The sequence below is a fragment of the Aotus nancymaae genome, unplaced genomic scaffold, assembly GCF_030222135.1.
Source record: "Aotus nancymaae isolate 86718 unplaced genomic scaffold, 86718_ANA_hifiasm-v0.15.2.pri h1tg000049l, whole genome shotgun sequence".
In the NCBI taxonomy this organism is placed as follows: domain Eukaryota; kingdom Metazoa; phylum Chordata; class Mammalia; order Primates; family Aotidae; genus Aotus; species Aotus nancymaae.
In genome coordinates this window covers 2,872,127-2,889,536 of record NW_026988463.1, presented here as the reverse complement: position 1 = coordinate 2,889,536, position 17,410 = coordinate 2,872,127, and the positions used below count along the sequence as shown (strand labels likewise).

Genomic DNA, 17,410 nt, shown 5'->3' with positions numbered 1-17,410 from the left:
TGGAACAAAGGAATCTGTTGGACAGTACAATCCCTATTGTGGGGGCTGGGTGTGATGGCTCACGCCTGTAGTCCTAGGACTTTGGCAGGATGAGGCAGGAGGATCTCTTGAGGCCAGGAGTTTGAGACCAACCTGGGCAACATTGTAAGACCCCATCTCTACAATAGTCTGTCGTGGTGGCAGGTGCCTGTGGTCCAGCTACTCAGGAGGCCAAGGTGGGAGGATTACTTGAGCCAGGGAGGCTAAGGCTGCAGTGACCTGTGATGGTGCCACTACAATACAGCCTGGGTGACGGCAAGACCCTGTCTCAAAAAACAAAAATTTATATATAAAGAAATCAAATAGAAAAGCATGTATCTGTATCAGGTTATAGTTTTCATGAAACTTCTTTATTTATTTATTTTTTTAAATGGAGTCTCACTCTGTTGCCCGGTTTGGAGTGCCGTGGCGTGATCTCAGTTCACTGCAACTTCTGCCTCCCAGGTTCAAGCAATTCTCCTGCCTCAGCCTCTTGAGTAGCTAGGACTACAGGCACGAGCCACCACGCCCAGCTAATTTTTGTATTTTTAGTAGAGATGGAGTGTGACCATGTTGGCCAGGCTGGTCTCGAAACTCCTGACCTCTGGTGATCTGCCCACCTTGGCCTCCCAAAGTGCTGGGATTACAGGTGTAAGCCACCGCACCTGACCCATGAAGCTTTTATTTCAGTTATTTCTATGTATAATTCTAGTCTATATAAGAATTACCTGGGGCTTTTGATAAAAATGTAGATTCTTGGATTTTACATCTAAAATTCTAGCTGAGGTTCTAGAGAGGGATTCAAGAAGAATCCAAGGCCAGGTGTGGTGGCTCACGCCTGTAATCCCAGCATTTTGGGGAGGCCAGAGTGGGTGGATCACCTGAGGTCAGGAGTTCAAGACCAGCCTGTCCAACGTGGTGAAATCCCATCTCTACTAAAAAAATACACAAATTAGCTGGGCATGGTGGCAGGGACCTGGAATCCCAACTACTCTGGAGTCTGAGGCAAGGACAATGATTGAAGAACCCGGGAGGCGGAGGGTGCAGTGAGCCAAGATCAAGCCATTGCACTCCAACCTGGGCAACAGAGCGAGACTCCATCTCAGGGAAAGGAAAAAAAAAAAAAAAAAAAGATGATTCCAGATTTTGGTGGGGGGAGGGTAGAGGATCAGGGGGAGGAGGAGGCCAAAGAAGAGGGAGGGACAAAAATCTAGAATTTTAACAAATGCTCCTGATACTGACAGACTATGAAGTGGGCTTTGAGAAACGCTAGAATAGATGCCCTTGAGAAACAGAAGACTGCAGCTGGGTGACAACCCAAGAACCACCTGAGATGTGCTTTGTGCTGGGCACTAAAACGCCGCAAGGATTTTATCTAAATCATTTCCTTTCATCTTTGCTATCACACAGGTTTCCTCATTAATGTGTTACATAAAATCATTAAAGCCCGGGCTTGGAGGCTCACACCTGTAATCCCAGCACTTTGGGAGACTGAGGTGGGTGCATCACCTGAGGTCAGGCGTTTGAGACCAGCCTGGCCAACATGCAGAAACCCATCTCTACTAAAAACACAAAAATAGCTGGGCACGGTGGCGGGTGCCTATAATCCCAGCTACTCAAGAATTTGAGGCAAGAGAATAACTTGAACCTGGGAGGCGGAGGTTGCAGTGAGCTGAGATTGCACCACTGCACAACAGCCTGGGCAACAAGAATTCACTCCAGAAAAAAAAAAAAAAAAAAAAAAAAAAAAGCCAGCTGCAGTGTCTCACACCTGTAATCCCAGCACTTTGGGAGCCGAGGCGGGTGGATCACCTGAGGTCAGGAGTTTGAGACCAGCCTGACCAACATGATGAGACCCTGTCTCTACTAAAAATACAAAAATTGGGCCAGGAGCAGTGGCTCACACTTGTAATCCCAGCACTTTGGGAGGCCGAGGCGGGTGGATCATGAGGTGAAAAGATCGAGACCATCCTGGTCAACATGGTGAAACCCCGTCTCTACTAAAAATACAAAAAAATTAGCCGGACATGGTGGCGCATGCCTGTAGTCCCAGCTACCCAGGAGGCTGAGGAAGGAGAATTGCTTGAACCCGGGAGGCGGAGGTTGCGGTGAGCAGAGATCACGCCATTGCACTCCAGCCTGGGTAACAAGAGCGAGACTCCATCTCAAAAAAAAAAAAAAAATACAAAAATTAGCTGGGCGTGGTGGTAGGCACCTGTAATCCCAGCTACTGGAGTGGCTGAGGCAGGAGAATCACTTGAACCCCGGAGGCGGAGGTTGCAATGAGCAGAGATTGCACCACTGCACTCCAGCCTGGGAGACAGAGCGAGACTCCATCTCAAAAATAAAAATAAATAAAACAAACATGTGCAACATATGATGTGCCAGGCACAAGGGGACAAACACTGCCTGATTCCACTTGTACAAGGCCCCCAGGGCAGTCAAATCAGGGGGACAGAAGGGATAGAACATGAGGAGTGTTTCCTGGGGACAGAGTTGCAGTTGGGGGAGATGAAAAGGTTCTGGAGATGAACGGTGGTGACTAAACCAATGACCAGGAGACTTCAACACTGAGCTCAGTGAGAGCACCAGGTCACAGAGACCAAGGGTTGTATGGTGCAATTTACATGAAATGACCAATATGGTAAATTTTAGGTCATGTATATTTAACCACACACACACACACACACACACACACCATCTGTAACAAACTATACACAAAACACTCCATTTCCCTAACACCAGTGAATGAGGTTCTCTATGCAAGGTACATTTCCTAATAACGTTACCCCTCCATGATTCAGAGGCATATGATTTTTATCTGATTCAAAATGTACCCATTTAGGATGGAGGTTTTTTTTTTTTTTTTTTCCGGGACAGTCTCACTCAGTCGCCAGACTGGAGTACAGTGGTGCGATCTCGGCTCACTGCAACCTCTGCCTTCGGGTTCAAGCAATTCTCCTGCCTCAGTCTCCTGAGTAGCTGGGACTACAGGTGCACACCACCACACCTGGCTAATTTTTGTATTTTTTAGTAGAGACAGGGTTTCGCCATATTGGCCAGGCTGGTCTCGAACTCCTGACCCCCTTATCTGCCCGCCTTGGCCTCCCAAAGTGCTGGGATTACAGGCGTGAGCCACTGCGCCCAGCCAGGATGGGATCTTTTAATTTTATTTTAGTGGCAGGATCTCACTATGGCCCAAACTGGAGTGTGGTGGTGCGATCTTGGCTCACTGCAGCCTCTTCCTCCCAGGCTCAAGCCATCCTCCCACCTCAGCCTTCAGAGTAGCTGGAACCACAGGCGCACACTACCACAACTGGCTAACTTTTGCATTCTTTGTAGAGACGGGGTTTCACCGTGTCCCTCAGCATTGTTCTTTAATTAAATTTTTTAAAAATCTTTGGTAGAGACAGGGTCTTGCTATGTTTCCAGGCTGGTCTTGAGCTCCTGGGCTCAAGCAATCTTCCCACTTCAGCCTCCCAAGCACAGGCTGGATGTCTCTGTAAGCTCCTCTCACCGTCTTCCCCATCCACGGAAAGTGAGCACCTGTCCCTCCTCTGGCTTTAGAAGAGTCTCCAGGCCAGGTGTGGTGGCTCAGACTTGTAATCCTAGCACTTTGGGAGGCTGAGGTAAGTGGATTACCTGAGGTCAGGAGTTCAAATTCAAGGTCAGCCTGGCCAACATCATGAAACCCCTTCCCAAGCCTTCATCTGGGCGGCGGGGGGAGGGCAGCATCTCCAGCAGCCCCCATAGCAACACTCCTTCAGAGCTCTGGCACCTCTGCTGTTTTACTTCCACTGGGCTCATCAGGGTACTTAGGTTATTTTTTAAAGGACACAGGAGATCTGACACAAACTCCTCCCTCCCTCAACCACAACTTTGCCTGAGCAGCACCCCACTTCCTTGTCACCTTGGCCACCTGCAGGCTGCCCCCCAGCTCTATGGACATCACCCTCCTCTGAGGACACTGTGCAGGTGGATCCAGCTTGGTTATCCCACCGTCAGGGTCTTCCTTGCACACACCTGCCCCGACCTGGGCCTGGCCTTCAGGGAAGGGAGTTCTCCACGTGAAGCGACACACCACAAAATGTGGTCTATTCAAACAGTGGGAGGTTACTCGGCAAAGTCAAAGAAATGAACTTCTGATACACATTACATGCAGACAGTCACAAAGACCAAGAGTCACGTGATTCAATTTACATGAAGTGTCCAGAATGGGCCAATCTATGGAGACAGAAAGCTGACTGATGGTTGTCTAGGGCTGGGAGGGACTGAGGCGTTGGAAGTGATGGCGGACGGGGGTGGGGTTCCTTTCTGGGATAATGAAAATGTTCTCAAACTGATGGTGGTGACGTTTGTACAGCTTTCTGAATATATTAAAAGCACTGAATTGTAGACTTCAGATGGGGAAGTTGTGTGGTATGTAAATTATATCTCAGCAAAGTTGTTGAAAAACAATCCCTGGCCGGACGTGGTGGCTCACGCCTGTAATCCCAGCACTTTGGGAGGCTGAGGTGGGCGGATCACAAGGTCAGGAGTTTGAGACCAGCCTGGCCAATACGGTGAAATTCCGTATCTACTAAAAAGACCAAAATTAGATGGGCGTGGTGGCACACACCTGTAGTCCCAGGTACTTCAGAGGCTGAGGCAGAAGAACTGCTTGGACCTGGGAGGTGGAGGTTGCAAGAAAAACAATCCTTGTCCGAATGACTCACATCCCAAGGGTTTTTGTGAAAAGCAGTTTTTTTGTTTTTGTTTAGAGAAAGAGTCTCACTGTCACCCAGGCTGGAGTGCAGTGGTGTGATCTTGGCTCACTGCAACCTCTGCCTCCCAGATTCAAGAGATTCTCAGGCCTCAGCCTCCTGAGTACCTGGGATTACAGGCACCCACAACCACACCCAGCTAATTTTTTTGTATTTTTAGTAGAGATGGGGTTTCACCATGTGGCCAGGCTGGTCTCAAACTCCTGTCCTCTAGTTACCTACTCACCTCCGGAACTGCCGGGATTACAGGCACTCTACTGAACAGCAGAAGCTTCTCATTCCTGGGTTTGGTTTACTCATGACAGGAGAGGGGTGGCGTGCATTATATGTTGTGACATTTTCCAAGTTCTCATATCATATTCTAAAAATATATAGAAACTATTTCAGAACCTTAAGATTGTAATACTAGTAAATCACCCCAATCTTGTCACTTAAATGCACAACTACTTCCACTGTTGCATCAATGCCTTTAAGACACTTTCTTTTCTACAGCACACACTACGTTCAATCATGTCTGCTACCATATCCCTCTTGAGTAGGAAGCCCCCACCCGAGGCCACCTGGAGTCTTTCTGGACCATTACATAATGCAGGACCACCGGTATGGGAAAGCGCAAATTTAAATCCTCAACAGCAATACTAGGGATGGCCACAAGATGGTGGTGTTGCTCCTGAAATGGTTCTATCTCCTTGGTAAAATTACATGGGTGGTAATGTTTTCAAACAGGAATTTAGGATGTTTCCATGTTGGAAAAAGCAATTCAAGAAGATTTCCAAACTTTTACATTTACAAAAAGTATTAATTAGAGTTGGGCACGGTGGTACGTGTCTGTAGTCTTAGCTGCTTGGGAGGCTGAAGCAGGAAGATGGCCTGAGCCTGGAGTTTGAAGCCGTCTTAGGCAACATCAAGAGACCCCATCTCAAGAAACAAAAAGCAAAACCAAATGAACAAATGTATACACGTACATAAGGTCAGAAAGCAAAACCCAGTCCACAAATTCAGTAAAGACCATCTCTTCTAAACAAGTTTTTTTCCCAAAAAAAAAAAAAAAACCAAAATATTGCTTGGACAAGACATGGCCCTCAACCCACTGGTCTTTCCTCCTGTTTCCTCTCTATTCTGGTCATATTTGTTATTCATTGGTGAATTATATCTTACATATTTATAACTTAAAACACTTAACTAGAAAGTGATAGAGCAAAATGTTAAAAGTAGTAAGAATATTGATTTTTTCTCCTTGAATTTCTTGTTCTCAAAATGGTTTATCACGCATGAACCCTTTTACACTGGGAAAATACTAAACACGCTCAAGATAGGCTGCAAGTCCTCGTGCGGTAATTTAATGTTACGCAGGAGAAGGAAGAGTAATATCAAGTGGAACAAAGGAATCTGTTGGACAGTACAATCCCTATTGTGGGGGCTGGGTGTGATGGCTCACGCCTGTAATCCTAGGACTTTGGCAGGATGAGGCAGGAGGATCTCTTGAGGCCAGGAGTTTGAGACCAACCTGGGCAACATTGTAAGACCCCGTCTCTACAAAGTCTGTCGTGGTGGCAGGTGCCTGTGGTCCAGCTACTCAGGAGGCCAAGGTGGGAGGATTACTTGAGCCAGGGAGGCTAAGGCTGCAGTGACCTGTGATGGTGCCACTACAATACAGCCTGGGTGACGGCAAGACCCTGTCTCAAAAAACAAAAATTTATATATAAAGAAATCAAATAGAAAAGCATGTATCTGTATCAGGTTATAGTTTTCATGAAACTTCTTTATTTATTTATTTTTTTAAATGGAGTCTCACTCTGTTGCCCGGTTTGGAGTGCCGTGGCGTGATCTCAGTTCACTGCAACTTCTGCCTCCCAGGTTCAAGCAATTCTCCTGCCTCAGCCTCTCAAGTAGCTAGGACTACAGGCACGAGCCACCACGCCCAGCTAATTTTTGTATTTTTAGTAGAGATGGAGTGTGACCATGTTGGCCAGGCTGGTCTCGAAACTCCTGACCTCTGGTGATCTGCCCACCTTGGCCTCCCAAAGTGCTGGGATTACAGGTGTAAGCCACCGCACCTGACCCATGAAGCTTTTATTTCAGTTATTTCTATGTATAATTCTAGTCTATATAAGAATTACCTGGGGCTTTTGATAAAAATGTAGATTCTTGGATTTTACATCTAAAATTCTAGCTGAGGTTCTAGAGAGGGATTCAAGAAGAATCCAAGGCCAGGTGTGGTGGCTCACGCCTGTAATCCCAGCATTTTGGGGAGGCCAAAGTGGGTGGATCACCTGAGGTCAGGAGTTCAAGACCAGCCTGTCCAACGTGGTGAAATCCCATCTCTACTAAAAAAAATACACAAATTAGCTGGGCATGGTGGCAGGGACCTGGAATCCCAACTACTCTGGAGTCTGAGGCAAGGACAATGATTGAAGAACCCGGGAGGCAGAGGGTGCAGTGAGCCAAGATCAAGCCATTGCACTCCAGCCTGGGCAACAGAGCGAGACTCCATCTCAGGGAAAGAAAAAAAAAAAAAAAAAAAGATGATTCCAGATTTAGGTGGGGGGAGGGTAGAGGATCAGGGGGAGGAGGAGGCCAAAGAAGAGGGAGGGACAAAAATCTAGAATTTTAACAAATGCTCCTGATACTGACAGACTATGAAGTGGGCTTTGAGAAACGCTAGAATAGATGCCCTTGAGAAACAGAAGACTGCAGCTGGGTGACAACCCAAGAACCACCTGAGATGTGCTTTGTGCTGGGCACTAAAACGCCGCAAGGATTTTATCTAAATCATTTCCTTCCATCTTTGCTATCACACAGGTTTCCTCATTAATGTGTTACATAAAATCATTAAAGCCCGGGCTTGGAGGCTCACACCTGTAATCCCAGCACTTTGGGAGACTGAGGTGGGTGCATCACCTGAGGTCAGGCGTTTGAGACCAGCCTGGCCAACATGCAGAAACCCATCTCTACTAAAAACACAAAAATAGCTGGGCACGGTGGCGGGTGCCTATAATCCCAGCTACTCAAGAATTTGAGGCAAGAGAATAACTTGAACCTGGGAGGTGGAGGTTGCAGTGAGCTGAGATTGCACCACTGCACAACAGCCTGGGCAACAAGAATTCACTCCAAAAAAAAAAAAAAAAGCCAGGTGCAGTGTCTCATGCCTGTAATCCCAGCACTTTGTGAGGCTGAGACAGGTGGATCACTGGAGGCCAGGAGTTCAACACCAGTTTGGCAAACATGGCAAAACCCTGTCTCTACTAAAAATACAAAAGTTAGTCGGGCGTGGTGGCGCATGCCGGTAGTCCCAGCTACTGGGGAGGCTTAGGCAGGAGAATCACTTGAACCTGGGAGGCTGAGGTTGCCATGAGCCGAGATCAAGCCACTGCACTGCAGCCTGGGCGACACAGCAAGATCACAAAGTTTCCTTGATTATGAGATCAAAAGAAAAATGTGTGCTGCAGTGGAAAATGACACATTGTTTAGAACACATCCTTCCAAATTATCTTATTCTCTTCCATTGCCTTTGAGCTATCTGTACAACGCTTTACATTGTGCACAGCTGAGAAACATGCAAAGCAATCTAGCATATAGGAGGCGGGTCAGGCTCTGCTGCCCAGGCTGGAGTGAAGTGGTGCAATCATGTCTCACTACAGCCTGAAACTCCCAGGATCAAGGGATCCTCCTGCCTCAGCCTCCCAAAGTGCTGACACTACCGGTGTGAGACCCAGGCCTGGCTTCCCTTTTACCATTTAAATAAATACGGACATGTAAATAAACTCCCCCACTGTGGAAGAGGCCAGTTTTGCCTCCATTTGCACATTCATTTCAATATTCCTGATCTATAATCTTCCAGAATATTCTTTGGATTCTCTTTTTCCCCCCCTGAAGACAGAGTCTCCATCTGTCTCCCAGGCGGGAGTGCAATGGCATGATCTCCACTCACTGCAACCTCCACCTCCCGGGCTCAAGCCATTCTCTTGCCTCTGACTCCCAAGTAGCTGGGATTACAGGCGTGTGCCACCACGCCCAGCTAATTTTTGTATGTTTAGTAGAAATAAGGTTTCACCATGTTGGCCAGGCTGGTCTCAAACTCCTGAGCTCAAGTGATCCACCTGCCTCAGACTCCCAAAGTGCTGGGATTACAGGTGTGAGCCACTGCGCCTGGCCTTCTTTGGATTAGCTTGCAAACTAGTTGTAACATCTTACTGGCCCTCTAAGGATAAGTAAAATCTTTAACAAGCGTTTGTTTTATGGGAGTATAAGAGTTTTATTTCCTTTGTTTTGGTCTAAGGCACTATTTTTCAAACTGCTTAGTCATTGGTCCTAAAATCATTAGGTTCTGGTCAGCAATTCTTAAAATTACACAGAAAACATCAATTTGCAGCTGGGCATGGTGGCTCATACCTGTAATCCCAGCACTTTGGGAGGCCAATGTGGGCGGATCACAAGGTCAGGAGTTCGAGACCAGCCTGTCTAACATGGTGAAACCCCATCTCCACTAAAAATACAAAAGTTAGCTGGGTGTGGTGGCGCGCACCTGTAATCCTAGCTACTCAGGAGGCTGAGGCAGGAGAATCACTTGAAACCAGGAGGAGGGGGGTTGCATTGATCATACCACTGCACCCCAGCCTGGGTGACAGAGGGAGACTCCATCTCAAAAATGAATAAATAAATTAGCCAGGCATGGTGGCACATGCCTGTAATCCCAGCTACTCAGGAGGCTGAGACAGAATTGACTGAACCTACCTGGGAGGTGGAGGCTGCAGTGAGCCAAGATTGCACCACTGCACTCCAATCTATGCAACGGAATGACTCTGTCTCAAAAAATAAAAATAAAAAAATTTACAGTGCACGTTATAAAAGTGAGCATATTTTATCTTATGAAACTTTTGTTACTCGAGTTTAAGAGTTTTTTTTTTTTTTTTTTTTTTTTTTTTACAGTGGATACCCATTGCTTTGTGGTAGATACAAGGGCCCTAACGTGTTTCTTTTGTAATGTTCAATCTTCACTCAATATGGATTTTTTAAGTGAACGGAGCCAAGGCCAGCAGATGTACAGGGAAACCTCAAGCGTCTCAGTTTACGGTGCATCACTCTCTCATCCTCTCCCCCCTTCTCCCAGAATTGAGGGTGTGGAGCAATTCAAGTGCAATACTGGATGGCCAGCTGGAACATGCGGTCCTGCTGGTGGCCACAAGGGCTCAGTGCAGACCTAAGGGTCACACCTTAGGAACTGTCAGGTTTCTCTGAGACACCAAGGGGTCCAAACTCTAATCAGTAAGGCTCGAAAGCCAGGAGGCTCTGATAGTGGAAGAGCAGTTACCTTCACACGTGAGTGAGAGCCGCCACTATCATCGCCCACACCTGGGTCATGGCGCTGGTTTGCTGGGCAGGAGACCCAGGGGGAAAATCTGGTAATCTCTCTGTGCTGGTTTCACCTGTAAAGAAAGAAAAATGGCAAATGAAATACTGCAAGTGAAATTATTCCATGAACTGTCGATCGTTACACAAAACAAGCTGTTCGTTGTGCAGGTGCAGTAGGGGTCCTGAGTGACCGGAGGAGGAGGAGGAGGAGGGAAGGCCCTGCTGTTTTAAAAGCTTCTGAATGGGCCAGGCACGGTGGCTCACACCTGTCATCTCAGCACTTTGGGAGGCCGAGGTGGGTGGATCATGGAGGTCAAGAGATTGAGACCCTATCTGTCTCTACTAAAAATACAAAAATTAGCTGGGCGTGGTGATGCATGCCTGTAGTCCCAGCTACTCGGGAGGCTGAGGCAGGAGAATCGCTTGAACCCAGGACGTGGAGGTAGCAGTGAGTCAAGATCATGCCACCGCACTCCAGCCTGGTGACAGAGCAAGACTTCTGAAAAGCTTCTAAATAGGCCGGTGGCATGGTGGCTCTCTCTCAGTAGCCCTCAGCTCTTTGGGAGGCTCAGGTGAGAGGACTGTTTGAGCCCAGGAGCTCAAGACCAACCTGTGCAACAGAGTGAGACCCCCATTTCTACACAAGCCACCCGCAACTGAGCCATGAGGGGTAGAGGTGCACTTGCCTCCAGCATGAACCCCTACGGTGACATCACATGCTCAGCGCGTGCACACAGACATTCCTCCTTGAGAGGCTGAAGGTGGCAAACACCCAGATGATTAGAATTTACTCCAGAACAGAGCTTCACAATCTCAGCGCCATTTTGGACCAGATGATTCTGCTGAGGGTGCTGTCCTGTTCGGCTTGCTCAGCAGCCTCCCTGGTCTCTACCTGGCAGATGCCAGTGTCATGCCCCTGCCTCACACTGTGACCACCAACATTGCAGAATGTCCCCTGGGGTGCAAAATTGCCAGAGAACCACAGCTCCAAAGCAACTTAGAAATCAGAGGGCAAAGAAAGGGAGAGCTCAGCCGGTGAGACCCCCAGCCCCATATTCCCCAATCACCCTCCACCAGAATCTAAGCTAAGTTTACTCCTTCCCAAATCTCACTCGTTATGCCTGATCACAGCTGCCTTCCCTCTTCCTCCCATTCCCACCGCCTCAGGCCATTCCCACCGCCTCCTCTTTAGCCCAAGCCAAAACCTCTGAATGATCTTGCCGGCTCTGGCAAGCAGCCACTCCAATCTCCGTGTCGGGTACTGACAGGTCACTCTTCCTAAAGCTTAACTATCAGCACATCTCTCCCCAATTAAATCATTTCCAACTCCAGCCTTACTGCATCATCAGCTGGGCGTCATAAACGCTCAGCAATCTGGCCCCAGCCTCAGGGTCCTTCCTTCCACGCGTCCCACCAGTAGCATTTGGGAGAGGAACGAGATAAACATGGTCAAATTACACCAGAAAATCTAAAGCCCTGGAAATCATATTGGCCCTGGAAAGCAAAAATATGAAAATAAAAATATACCGCTCCTTTGGAATTGGAAGTTTGCACACGATTATCTGACTATGGGAGTTTAGCTTCCTCCCAATACAAGCAATAAAGGAAACAACAGCAAGGTTTAGAGAGAGCGTTTCAACTACGTCAGACCCGTTATGTGCAGGCTCAATGGGTTAGCAGCGGCCTTTTGGAACGCGGTGGAAGAGAATGGAACGGAATTGAAACCGAACGGATGCAGCTGCGTCATGTGAGCTTGGACAAGCGTCTCCCTTTAAACTCATGCTTCAGTCGTCCAGACCCACAGGCGCAGAGTGTGTACTCTGTGAAAGACATTTGTGTCGGCTGGGTCAACAAAGTTCAAAGCCGTTACCGGAGATCTGTAGGGTCAGAAGCGGGAGGGGGCGCGTCCCGACCCGCAAAAGTGCAAGGTCACTGGGACCGCCCGAGCTGCAACAGTGGGACTGGGCTGGGGCTGCGGGTCCAGGAAGGCAGCGCTGAGCGGAGAGACACAGCCAGGGGCCGGCGGGCGAGTGCGGGGCTCCCCGATATGGGGGTGTCGGACTCAGTCCAGGGGCAAGTGGGTGGGGAAGGAGGGGACAGGAGCAAGGAGGGAATCGAGGGAGACCCCCCTGGAGGCGGCCTGAGCGCAGGGACGCGGACCGCCCCCCTCCCAGCACCCGCAGCCCTGGGGACCCCCGGAAAGCCGGGCCGGGGGCGCGTCCACGCCGGGGACACGGGACCCTCCCCGCCCGCTGGGGCCCGTCCTCACCGACGGCAGCGGGGCCTTCACTCTCAGGCGACAGCGCCACGGCGGGTCCCTCAGCCTCTGCCGCTGCAGCAGCGGGCGTCGACCTCGCCGCCCAGGCCGCCGCCGCCACTCCGACGCGAGCGCCCGCTCCCAGCCAGGACCTGCCCTTCGGCGGCGAGCCTCGTGCCCGCGCACGCAACCCCGCCGGGGAGCCGGCCTCGCGGAACGCCCAGGCGGACTCCTTTTGAGCATGCGCAGCAGGACCGCTAGGCCCATTCCTTAGGAAAATCCGCTCCTCCGGGTCTTCCCTGAGCGGCGCCGAGCTGGAGGTCTGGCCTATCAGCGCGTGGGGGCGGGGGCAGTAACTCACGGAGGAGGGGGGACATCCCGGGATTGGACGACGGCGTCCAGGGGGCGGAGCTAGGACGGGGGTGCTGGGCGGGGCGCTCTTGGGGTAAAGGGACTGGAGTAGGGGGCGCTTGAGTCCACCGGACAGTCCCCAGAATCTGAGTTCGCCTGCAGGAAGCGGGAGCGTTTGCTGACTTGCACCCTTGGGCCTATCAGTTTCCTGAGCCCGTGGAAGAGCGATTCTCATGCATCTCATTGACTCCTCCAGCTACCCTACCCCAGAGCGGGTCCAGTGTGAGGTTCAAACGAACGATAGCCACGGGTTATCATCTTGACTAAAATACGAGCCCATGAGTCGAAACTGAAGGAAATACGTAAATGGAGGAGAAAAGGCAGCTCTTTATTACAGTGGAAAGTCAACAACAACAAAAAAATACCTGGGCTGGGCGCGGTGGCTCACGCCTGTAATTCCAGCACTTTGGGAGGCTGAGACGGGCGGATCATTTGAGGTCAGGATTTCGAGACCAGCCTGACCAACATGGAGAAACCCCGTCTCTACTAAAAATACAAAAATTAGTCGGGCGTGGTGGCGGGCACTTGTAATCCCAGCTTACTCGAGGGAAGAATCATTTGAACCTGGGAGGTGGAGGTTCCAGTGAGCTGAGATGGGGCCACTGCACTCCAGCCTGGGCGACAGAGACAGCTCGAGACTGTCACACACACACACACACACACACACACACACACACACACACAAAATGCAGAAATGTTACATAGTATTACAAAGGCTGCATGACTTGTGATGTAACACATTGAATGGAGAAGCAGTTGTGACAGCCAGTAGTCGTCTGTTAAGCCAGCAATAAAGATATTTGCAAAAATGTAAAACTATGTCACGGCCGGGCGCGGTGGCTCAAGCCTGTAATGCCAGCACTTTGGGAGGCCGAGACGGGTGGATCACGAGGTCAAGAGATCGAGACCATCCTGGTCAACATGGTGAAACCCCGTCTCTACTAAAAATACAAAATATTAGCTGGGCATAGTGGCGCGTGCCTGTAATCCCAGCTACTCAGGAGGCTGAGGCAGGAGAATTGCCTGAACCCAGGAGGCGGAGGTTGTGGTGAGCCGAGATCGCCCCATTGCACTCCAGCCTGGTAACAAGAGTGAAACTCCGTCTCAAAAAAAAAAAAAAAAAAAAAAAACTATGTCACTCTCCTCACTAAATTTCTTTGGGAAAATATTGTAAATTTTCTCTTTCTTTTTCCTTTTTTTTTTTTGAGATGGAGGTTTCACTTTTGTTGCCCAGGCTGGAGTGCAGTGGTGCGATCCTGGCTCACTGCAACCTTCACCTCCCGGGTTCAAGCGATTCTCCAGGTCTCAGCCTCCTGAGTAGCTGGGTGTGGTTTCGGGCATTTGTAATCCCAGCTAGTCTGGAGGCTGAGGCAGGAGAATTACTTGAACCCAGGAAGCAGAGGTTGCAGTGAGCTGAGATCACACCATAGGTGCACTCCAGCCTGGGCAGCAAGAGCGAAACTCCATCTCAAAAAAAAAAAAAAAAAAAAAAAAAAAAAAAAAAAATTACCTGGGTGTAGTGATGTGCTGTAGTCCCAGATACTCAGGAGGCTAAGGTGGAAGAATCAGCTGAGCTTGCAAGTTTGAGGCTGCAGTGAGTTGCGCTCATGCCACTGCATGCCAGCCTGGGTGACAGAGCAAGACCACGTCTCAAAAAAAAAAAGAAAGAAAGTTCATCCATGTTGTAGCATGTAGCAAAACTTACTTTTGAGACAGAGTCTTGTTCTGTCACACAGGCTGGAGTGCAGTGGCATGACTTCAGCTCACTGCAACCTCCACCTCCCAGGTTCAAGAGATTCTTCTGCCTCAGCCTCCCAAGTAGCTGGGATTACAGGTGCCTACCACCACGTCTGGCTAATTTTTGTATTTTTAGTAGAGACTGGGTTTCTCCATGCCGACCAGGTTGGTCTCAAACTTCTGAGCTCAGCTGATTAGCCTACCTCGGCCTCCCAAAGTGCTGGGATTACAGGTGTGAGCCACCACGCCCAGCTTAATTGCTCTTTATGGCCAAATAATGTCCTCATGTATGGTTATAAAACAATTTGTGTATCCCTTTGTTGACAGACATGGGTTATTTTCACTTTTTGGCTACTGTGAATAATAGTGAATAATAGTGCTATGAACATTTACATATAACTCTCTGTGTTGACATGCTAGGATTAAAGGCATGAGCCACCGTGCCCCACCGAAATCCTATTTTTGTTTGTTTTGCTTTTGAGACAGAGTATCCCTCTGTCACCCAGGTTGGAGTGCAGTGGTGAGATGACAGTTCACTGCACCCTCAGTCAAACTCCTGGGTCCACAGTTCACTGCACCCTCAATCAAACTCTCTGTGTGGACATGCTGGGATTACAGGCATGAGTCACCGTGCCCCACCAAGATGCTGTTTTTGTTTGTTTTGTTTTTTGAGAGTCTCCCTCTGTCACCCAGGTTGGAATGCAATGGTGAGATCACAGTTCACTGAACCCTCAATCAAACTCCTGGGATCCTCTTGCCTCAGCCTCCCAAGTAGCTGGCACTACAGGTGCACACCACCGCACCCGGCTAATTTTTGTATTTTTAGTAGAGGCGGGGTTTCATCATCTTGGCCAGGCTAGTCTTGAACTCCTGACCTCGTGATCCACCTACCTTGGCCTCCCAAAGTGCTGGGATTACAGGCGTGAGCCACCGCGCCCAAACTGTTTTTTATTATCACTATTATTATTGAGACAGAGTCTCGCTGTCACCCGGGCGGGAGTGCAGTGAAGATCTCGGCACTGCAAACTCTGCCTACGGGTTCAAGCTATTCTTCCGCCCCAGGCTCCCGAGTAGCTGGGATTACAGGTGCGCTACAACACGCACCTGTAATTTTTATTTTTAATAGAGACATGGCCTATTTTGCCCAGACTGGTCTCAAACTCCTGTGATCAAGCCATCCTCTCACCTTGGTCTTCCAAAGCACTGGGATTACAGACGTGAGCCACCCAGTCAGCCTCTTTTGGGGATTCTTGCAGCTTTTCTGTAGGTACAAAGTCATGTCAAAGCAGAAGTTGGACAAAGGAAATATTCCCTTGATCCCCTGAGCATTCCATAAGCTAAAAGCCTTTTTCCATTGGTTCAGCCTCGCCCATTGATTCCGCCCTCTTTCACTGGCTCCGTCCATTGATCAGCCTCGCCTATTGGCCCGGCCCCCTTCCATTGGCACCGCCCCGCCCACTGATCAGTCCCACCCATTGGCCCAGCCCCGGCCCATCCCTCGCTCGTTGGTTCCGACCCCTTCCAGTAGCTCAGTACCTGCCCTTTGGCCCCGCCCCGCCCATTGGTTCAGCCCTCGTTCGTTGGGGTTCAGCACTCGCCTATTGGTTCAGGCCTTGCCCGTTGATTTAGCCCTCAACCATTGGCTTACTCTTCGCTGATTGATTCGTTCTCCACCCATTGGTCACTCCCCTGCCCACAGGCCCCGCCCTCCCCGCTGTCCCTCCGGACCCACCGCGGGCAGGAGACACGCCATTCTCCAGCTGCGCGGTGCGGTAGGGATGGACTGGCTTCTAGCGCGAAGAGCTGCGGGGCCCTGGGAGCTGTTTCCCTGTGAAACACGACGGCGGCGGCCAGAGCGGCCTCAGCACTGCATCCTGGGCTCACTGGCGGCTCTCCCATCCCTATGGGGTTGCCTCGGTCAGCCCGCCCCTTTCTTCCCGTCTGAGCCCCGCTCTGGCTGCGCGTTCTCGGCTGGCTCGGGGAGGGTTCCGCTCCTTCCTGGGCAACCCCCCGTGCCCCCCACCTCCTCTCGCTCTAAAGCGGCCGCTGGAGGAGCCCCCGGCTCCGGCGGATCCAGGTGGAGGTCCCCTGGGCTCCCGTATGTCCCACACCTTTTTCATCCCGCACCCGCGTCCCACACCCACCCGCGTCCTCTCTGGGCGCCCTTCCTTCCCTGAGTCCATCCACATCCCCTACGGTTCGTCTCAAATCTGCATCGCCCAACCCCGGAAACCCGCGCACTTCTAGTCCTCGCATCCCCGGCCTCAAGGTGTTCTCCGCGTCCTGTACCCCGCTGCGCCCCACCGCTCCTTCTCTCCCTGCCCTCCGCACTGGGACTCTCGGGGACCAAAGTCGTCCAATGACCCTTCCCTGGCGTCGAGTTTATGTTAAGGAGTAGGGTGGGGAGACGAAGCAGTGAATGCAGTAACAACAGGGACGCCGTGTGTCTGAGGCGGGCACCTGTCTAGGGAGGCGAGGTGGGAGAAAGGGCTGCGGCTTGCGCCGTGGGCAACAGTGCAAACCCCATTGCAATTCCCCACGGCTGCCACCTGTAGGGTCAACACACTGGCCCTCTCCACCCGGCCCAGTCGCCCACCTCCCACCCCTGCAGAAAGCAACTTAGGGCCGGTGTCTGGGCCTTAAGGAGCCGAGGTGGGCGTCAGGCGGGTGGGCGGAGCGGGACAGAGGCTGCGGGACGGAACCGCAATCCAGGTTGCGCGCCCTGCCTGCGTCCTGGGGAGACTGCTGGGTGGCCGCTGAGTCTGCGCGCGCCCTCTCCCGGCCGCCAGGAACATCGTCTCGTTTCCGACCCTGAACCCGGATGAGGCCCTGCCGAGCGCTTGGTGCTGTCCAAGGAAAATGAGACCTCGAG

The 17,410-nt window shown here is 50.6% G+C and overlaps 1 protein-coding gene across 1 annotated transcript in view; it reads right to left on the bottom strand.

Annotated features, from left to right (window-relative positions):
* Positions 1–17,335, bottom strand: part of FLYWCH1 (FLYWCH-type zinc finger 1) — a 54,315-nt gene extending 36,980 nt beyond the window's left edge. The window contains exons 1-2 of the mRNA XM_064362359.1: positions 15,725–17,335; positions 10,093–10,207 (exon numbers count right to left, since the gene is read on the bottom strand). The gene's annotated coding sequence lies outside the window, so the exon portion shown is untranslated. The remainder of the gene's footprint in view (positions 1–10,092; positions 10,208–15,724) is intronic.
* Between the last annotated feature and the right edge of the window lie 75 nt (positions 17,336–17,410).